This window comes from Moschus berezovskii, chromosome 18, assembly GCF_049115385.1.
Source record: "Moschus berezovskii isolate FMDL1 chromosome 18, NW_MosBer_1.0, whole genome shotgun sequence".
NCBI classification, from domain to species: domain Eukaryota; kingdom Metazoa; phylum Chordata; class Mammalia; order Artiodactyla; family Moschidae; genus Moschus; species Moschus berezovskii.
In genome coordinates, this window is record NC_142477.1 from 18,017,540 (window position 1) to 18,025,778 (window position 8,239).

At 42.7% G+C, this 8,239-nt stretch overlaps 1 non-coding gene across 1 annotated transcript; it reads left to right on the forward strand.

The window, feature by feature from the left end:
* Positions 1-1,740: 1,740 nt before the first annotated feature.
* On the forward strand, positions 1,741-1,847 carry LOC129553448 (U6 spliceosomal RNA). Its single transcript, XR_008685471.2, has one exon. It is a non-coding gene; the product is annotated as a U6 spliceosomal RNA (small nuclear RNA).
* Positions 1,848-8,239: the final 6,392 nt, after the last annotated feature.

The following is an 8,239-nucleotide window of genomic DNA, read 5'->3' on the forward strand; positions in this document are numbered from 1 at the left end:
GACAAGACAGATTTTATTCAAACTACTGCAGTAAGGAAGCAAGATTTCAGTACAGAACGAGCTTAACTGCAAATGTAGCAATGGGTAGCTGGCAGTTTATAGGCAATAGTCAGGGGCCACTGGATAGAAAATTACTAAGAGGAACTTGATTAGACATCCAGGGTGGGGGGTTCTTTCTGTGCGGGCTTAGCAGGATTCTTGCTAAAACTGGGCTTTCCAGGCCAAACCCCGGGCCAGGAATGAGGCAGAGGAGGCACAAAGAGGGCTCGGAGGAGCCTGACAAAAGTTTGGTCAAGGACACAGTCTGTCAGAGGTGATGGGAGTTTAAGAACAAAGGAACAAATGAAAAACTGTCTCAGCAGCTGCTTGGCCAGCCTCCCAGAGAAATGCCACATCCATCACAGTGGCTCTGGTAGTGCATCCCAGTGCACCACCATCATGTCAGTGGTCGGACCCCAGAGCAGGGAGCCCACGTGTTCTGCCATTTTGATGACACCACAGCCTTCTTCTTCTCCTTATGTTTCAACTGTTCCAACTACTCCTTGGATCAACCAGAACTCCTGGTTGCGAACAATCAGAATCAACTCTGAATAAATGACAGAAAACGAATCTGTCAGAATAATTTAAAACCTACAGAAGATAGACAGGAACACTAGATGATCAGGCTCAGAAATTAGATGGGAACCAAGAGATGCTGGAGTTCAAATATCGGCCAAGATGTGTCACACTATGTGACATAGTCTCCAGAGGCCCCCTGACTCTCACTGCTGCCTCAGGTACCACCACAAATAGGTCGTAAACACCCTTCACCTTGCATCACTTCCCCCAGATTTTAAGTCCCAAACTAGGGCACCTGACCGAAGGCCCTGAGCCAAGGCAGTGGCCACAGGAATGAAGATGAGATAGAACTGACAGAGCCTGGTGGCTGAGCAGAAGTGGAGAATAAGACGATCTGAAGGAGACACTAAAATTTCTCACTTGAACAATGTGGTAAGTTGTAAAGCTACCATCTGAGATAAGAAATCAGTGAAGATGAGTAGCTTGGAGGGGAAATTGATGAGCTTCACTTGGGGGCATATTGAATTTGAGGTCTCTAAAAAAACATTCATGTGGAAGGAAATGTTCCAATGAAAATCTGTGTTTCATAAAAGAAATAGGGGCTTAACGATATGGATCTAAGAGTCATCAGCATAAAAATCAGAGTGATGTAAATTAGCTCCCCCAAGAAGAAGGTAAAAGTGAGAATAGAGGTGACACAGGGCATGGATACAGTGAGATTCAGTGTGTGAGCCGAGGGAAGGGAACAAATGACAGAAACTGAGAACAGTCAGAAAAGCAGCAGGAGACCCATGAGAGAGGAATGCACCAGAACTCAAAGCAAAAAAGTTTCAAGGAAAGGATAAGGAGCCAAGAGTGTTAAAGCTCAATCCAAATGTTCCTCAATACAGGACTGTTTGAATAAACTGTGACCCAGCCATACAATGGAGTGAAGAGGCGTGGGGAGACCTCTATATCCTACTGTGTGTGATCTCGCAGACATAGGGGAGAAAAGCACAGTGCAGAGCAGCATGCTGTATGCCACTTTCAGCGTAAAAAGAAGGAAATGAACAAATGCATGCATGCACATGTATTTGCTTACATTCTTTAAATCAAACTATAGAAGAATAAGCCAAACACCTAAAATCAAAAAGTTACCTATCAAGGGAGGAGACGACAATGAAAAAACTAGAACTCTCTAGTGCTCACTCACTTTGACAGCACACGTTAAAACTGGAACAATACCAAGAAGATTAGCATGGCCCCTGCACAAGAATGACATACAAATTCATGAAGTGTTGCATGTTCTTAAACTACAAGATACTAATGAAAGAAAAGACGACACAGACAAATGGAGTGACACAACACTCTTGGTTTCAAAGAGTCAATATAGTGAAAATGACCACACTATCTAAAGCGGGGATGACCCAGAGGGAAGATAAAGGGAGGAGGGAGGTGAGAGGGGGGTTCAGGAGGGGGAACTCATGTACACCTGGGGCGAATTCATGTCAATGTATGGCAAAACCAACCAATATAATATTGTAAAATAAAAAAAATAAATTTAAAAAAATAATAAAATTAAAAAAAAAATAAAGCAATCTACAGATTCAATGAAATCTCTATAAAATTACCAATGGAATTTTTCACAGAATTCGAACAAAAAAAAAATTTACAATTCATGTCAGTTCAGTTCAGTTCAGTTCAGTCGCACAGTCGTGTCCGACTCTCCGCGACCCCATGAATCACAGCACGCCAGGCCTCCCTGTCCATCACCAACTCCCGGAGTACACTCAAACTCATGTCCACAGAATCGGTGATGCCATCCAGCCATCTCATTCTCCGTCGTCCCCTTCTTCTCCCGCCCCCAACCTTTCCCAGCATCAGAGTCTTTTCCAGTGAGTCAACTCGTCGCATGAGGTGGCCAAAGTATTGGAGTTTCAGCTTTAGCATCAGTCCCTCCAATGAACATCCAGGATTGATCTCCTTTAGAATGGACTGGTTGGATCTCCTTGCAGTATAAGGGACTCTCAAGAGTCTTCTCCAACACCACAGTTCAAAAGCATCGATTCTTCGGCGATCAGCTTTCTTCACAGTCCAACTCTCACATCCATACATGACCACGGGAAAAACCATTGCCTTGACTAGACGGACCTTGGTCGGCAAAGTAATGTCTCTGCTTTTTAATATACTATCAAGGTTGGTCATAACTTTCCTTCCAAGGAGCAAGCGTCTTTTAATTTCATGGCTGCAATCAGCATCTGCAGTGATTTTGGAGCCCAAAAAAACAAAGTCTGACACTGTTTCCACTGTTTTTCCATCTATTTCCCATGAAGTGATGGGACCAGATGCCATGATCTTTGTTTTCTGGATGTTGAGCTTCAAGCCAACCTTTTCACTCTCCTCTTTCACTTTCATCAAGAGGCTTTTGAGTTCCTCTTCACTTTCTGCCATAAGGGTAGTGTCATCTGCATATCTGAGGTTATTGATATTTCTCCCAGCAATCTTGATTCCAGCTTGTGCTTCTTCCAGCCCAGCGTTCCTCATGATGTACTCTGCATATAAGTTAAATAAGCAAGGTGACAATATACAACCTTGACGTACACCTTTTCCTATTTGGAACCAGTCTGTTGTTCCATGACCGGTTCTAACTGTTGCTTCCTGACCTGCATACAGGTTTCTCAAGAGGCAGGTCAGGTGGTCTGGGATTCCCATCTCTTTCAGAATGTTCCACAGTTTATTGTGATCCACACAGTCAAAGGCTTTGGCATAGTCAATGAAGCAGAAATAGATGTTTTTCTGAAACTCTCTTGCTTTCTCCATGATCCAGCGGATGTTGGCAATTTGATCTCTGGTGCCTCTGCCTTTTCTAAAACCTGCTTGAACATCTGGGAGTTCACGGTTTACATACTGCTGAACAGTAACAAAGGGCAAAATGATAGGATACTGAATGAGGAATTCCCCAGGTCGGTAGGTGCCCAGTATGCTACTGGAGCTCAGTGGAGAAATAACTATAGAAGGAATAAAGGGATGGAGCAAAAGCAAAACCAATACCCAGTTGTGGATGTGACCAATGATAGAAACAAGGTTCGGTGCTGTAAAGAGCAATATTGCATAGGAACCTGGAATGTTAGGTCCATGAATCAAGGCAAATTGGAAGTGGTCAAACAGGAGATGGCAAGGGTGAACGTCGACATTCTAGGAATCAGTGAATTAAAATGGACTGGAATGGGTGAATTTAACTCGGATGACCATTATATCTACTACTGTGGGCAGGAATCCCTTAGAAGAAATGGAGTAGCCATCATGGTCAACAAAAGAGTCCGAAATGCAGTACTTGGATGCAATCTTAAAAATGACAGGATGATTTCTGTTCGTTTCCAAGGCAAACCATTCAATATTACAGTAATCCAGGCCTATGCCCCAACCAGTAATGCTGAAGAAGCCGAAGTTAATCGGTTCTATGAAGACCTACAAGACCTTTTAGAACTAACACCCAAAAAAGATGTCCTTTTCATTCTAGGGGACTGGAATGCAAAAGTAGGAAGTCAAGAAACACCTGGAGTAACTGGCAAATTTGGCCTTGGAGCACGGAATGAAGCAGGGCAAAGGCTAATAGAGTTTTGTCAAGAGAATGCACTGGTCATAGCAAACACCCTCTTCCAACAACACAAGAGAAGACTCTACACATGGACATCACCAGATGGTCAACACCGAAATCAGATTGATTATATTCTTTGCAACCAAAGATGGAGAAGCTGTATACAGTTAGCAAAAACAAGACCAGGAGCTGACTGTGGCTCAGATCATGAACTCCTTATTGCGAAGTTCAGACTTAAATTGAAGAAAGTCGGGAAAACCACTAGACCATTCAGATATGACCTCAATCAAATCCCTTATGATTATGCAGTGGAAGTGAGAAATAGATTTAAGGGACTAGATCTGATTGACAGAGTGCCTGATGAACTCTGGACGGAGGTTCGTGACATTGTACAGGAGACAGGGACCAAGACCATCCCCATGGAAAAGAAATGCAAAAGAGCGAAATGGCTGTCTGAGGAGGCCTTACAAATAGCTGTAAAAAGAAGAGAGGCAAAAAGCAAAGGAGAAAAGGAAAGATATAAGCATCTGAATGCAGAGTTCCAAAGAATAGCAAGGAGAGATAAGAAAGCCTTCCTCAGTGATCAATGCAAAGAAATAGAGGAAAACAACAGAATAGGAAAAACAAGAGACCTCTTCAAGAAAATTAGAGATTCCAAGGGAACTTTTCATGCAAAGATGGGCTCGATAAAGGACAGAAATGGTATGGACCTAACAGAAGCAGAAGATATTAAGAAGAGGTGGCAGGAATACACAGAAGAACTGTACAAAAAAGATCTTCACGACCAAGATAGTCACGATAATGTGATCACTGACCTAGAGCCAGACATCTTGGAATGTGAAGTCAAGTGGGCCTTAGAAAGCATCACTACGAACAAAGCTAGTGGAGGTGATGGAATTCCAGTTGAGCTATTTCAAGTCTTGAAAGATGATGCTGTGAAAGTGCTGCACTCAATATGCCAGCAGATTTGGAAAACTCAGCAGTGGCCACAGGACTGGAAGAGGTCAGTCTTCATTCCAATCCCAAAGAAAGGCAATGCCAAAGAATGCTCAAACTACCGCACAATTCATGTGGAAACACAAAAAACCCCAAACAGCCAAAGTAATCTTGAGAAAGAAAAACAAAGCTGGAGAAATCAGGTTCCCTGACTTCAGACTAAACCACAAAGCTACAGTAAGCAAAACAGTATGGTACTGGCACAAAAACTGAAAAAGAAAAGACAGAAAGCCCAGAGATAAACTCATGCACCTATGGTCACCTGATCTATGACAAAGGAGGCAAGAAGATACAATGGAGAAAAGATTGTCTCTTTAATAATAAGTGGTACTGGGGAAAATGGTAAAAGAATGTATGTACAAGAATATCAGTTCAGTTCAGTTCAGTCGCTCAGTCGTGTCCGACTCTCCGCGACCCCATGAATCACAGCATGCCAGGCCTCCCTGTCCATCACCAACTCCCGGAGTTCACTCAAACTCATGTCCACAGAGTCGGTGATGCCATCCAGCCATCTCATTCTCTGTCGTCCCCGTCTCCTCCCACCCCCAATCACTCCCAGCATCAGAGTCTTTTCCAGTGAGTCAACTTGTCGCATGAGGTGGCCAAAGTGTACAAGAATATAAATGTACATAAATATACATGTATGTTAAAGAATATATGTGAAAAAATTAAATTAGACACTCCCTAAGCCCATACACAAAAATAAACTCAACGTGGATTAAAGATCTAAATATAACGCTGGATACTACAAAACTCTTAGAGGAAAACATAGGCAGAACACTCTTTGATATAAATTGCTGAAAGATCTTTTTTCAATCCACCTCCTAGAGTAATGAAAATAAAAACAAAAATAAACAAATGGGATCTAAATAAAATAAAAGTTTTTGCACAGCAAAGGAAACCATGAACAAAAGAAAAAAGACAACCCTGAGAATGGGAGAAAATATTGCAAATGAAGCAATCAACAAAGGATTACTCTCCAAAATATAAGAAGAGCTCATGCATCTCACTATCAAAAAACAAAACACAATCAAAAAATTGGCAAAAGATCTAAATAGATATTTCCCCAAACAAGACATACAATGGCCAAAAATCACATGAAAAGGTGCTTAACATCACTAATTATTAGCAAAGTGCAAATCAAAACTACAATGAGGTATCACCTCATATCAATCAGAATAGCTATCCTCAAACTACAGATGCTGGAGAGGATGTGGAGAAAAGAGAAGCCTCCTGCATTGTTGGTAGGAATATAAGTGATACAGCCAATTAACAGGATGGAGGTTCGTTAAAAAACTAAAAACAGAACTACTACATGACCCAGCAATGCTAACTCCTGGGCATATACTCAGAGAAAAACCATATTTCAAAAAGATATATGCACCTCAATGTTCATTACAGCACTATTAGCAATGGCCAGGACATGGAAGCAACCTAAATGTCCATCAAGAGAGGAATGGATAAAGATGTGGTACACATATTCAGTGTAATGTTCAGTTCAGTTCAGTCGCTCAGTCGTGTCCGACTCTCCGCGACCCCATGAATCACAGCATGCCAGGCCTCCTGTCCATCACCAACTCCCGGAGTTCACTCAAACTCATGTCCATCGAGTTGGTGATGCCATCCAGCCATCTCATTCTCTGTTGCCCCCTTCTCCTCCTGTCCCCAATCCCTCCCAGCATCAAAGTCTTTTCCAATGAGTCAACTCGTCGCATGAGGTGACCAAAGTATTGGAGTTTCAGCTTTAGCATCAGTCCTTCCAATGAACACCCAGGATCGATCTCCTTTAGAATGGACTGGTTGGATCTCCTTGCAGAGAGTCCAAGGGACTCTCAAGAGTCTTCTCCAGCATCACAGTTCAAAAGCATCAATTCTTCAGCAATCAGCTTTCTTCACAGTCCAACTCTCACATCCATACATGACCACTGGAAAAACCATAGCCTTGACTAGACGGACCTTTGTTGGCAAAGTAATGTCTCTGCTTTTTAATATACTATCTAGGTTGGTCATAACTTTCCTTCCAAGGAGTAAGCGTCTTTTAATTTCATGGCTGCAATCAGCATCCGCAGTGATTTTGGAGCCCCCCAAAATAAAGCCTGACACTGTTTCCACTGTTTCCCCATCTATTTCCCATGAAATGATGGGACCAGATGCCATGATCTTTGTTTTCTGAATGTTGAGCTTTAAGCCAACTTTTTTCACTCTCCTCTTTCACTTTCATCAAGAGGCTTTTTAGTTCCTCTTCACTTTCTGCCATAGGGGTGGTGTCATCTGCGTATCTGAGGTTATTGATATTTCTCCCGGCAGTCTTGATTCCAGCTTTTGCTTCTTCCAGTTACTCAGCCATTAGCAATAACAAAATAATTCCTGATGCTGGGCAAGACTGAAGCTGGGAGGAGAAGGGGACGACAGAGGATGAGAGGGTTGGATGGCATCACCGACTCGATGAACATGACTTTGAGCAAACTCTGGGAGTTGGTGATGGACAGGGAAGCCTGGCGTGCTGCAATCCAAGGGGTCACAGAGAGTCGGACACAACTGAGTGACTGAACTGAACTGAAAGTCATTTGCAAAAACATTGATGGACCTAGATATTGTCTTACTGAGTGAAGTAAGTCAGACACAGAAAGACAAATATCACATGATATCACTTATATGTGGAATCTAAAAAAAAGTGTACAAAACAGAAGTAGAGTCATAGATGTACAAAACAAGCTTATGGTTACCAAGGGATACGGGACCAGGGGAAGGATTAAATTTGAAGACTGAAATTGACACATACACACTGCTGCTGCTGCTGCTGCTAAGTCGCTTCAGTCATGTCTGACTCTGTGCAACCCCATAGACGGCAGCCCACCAGGCTTCTCTGTCCCTGGGATTCTCCAGGCAAGAACACTGGAGTGGGTCACCATTTCCTTCTCTACACATACAAAAACACATTTCCTTCTCTACACATATATAAAATGCATGCATGCTCAGTCACTCAGTCATGTCCAACTCTGCAACCCTATGGACTGTAGCACAACAGGCTTCCCTGCCCTTCACAATCTCCCAGAGACTGCTCAAACTCATGTCCATTGAATAGGTTATGCCATCCAACCATGTTAC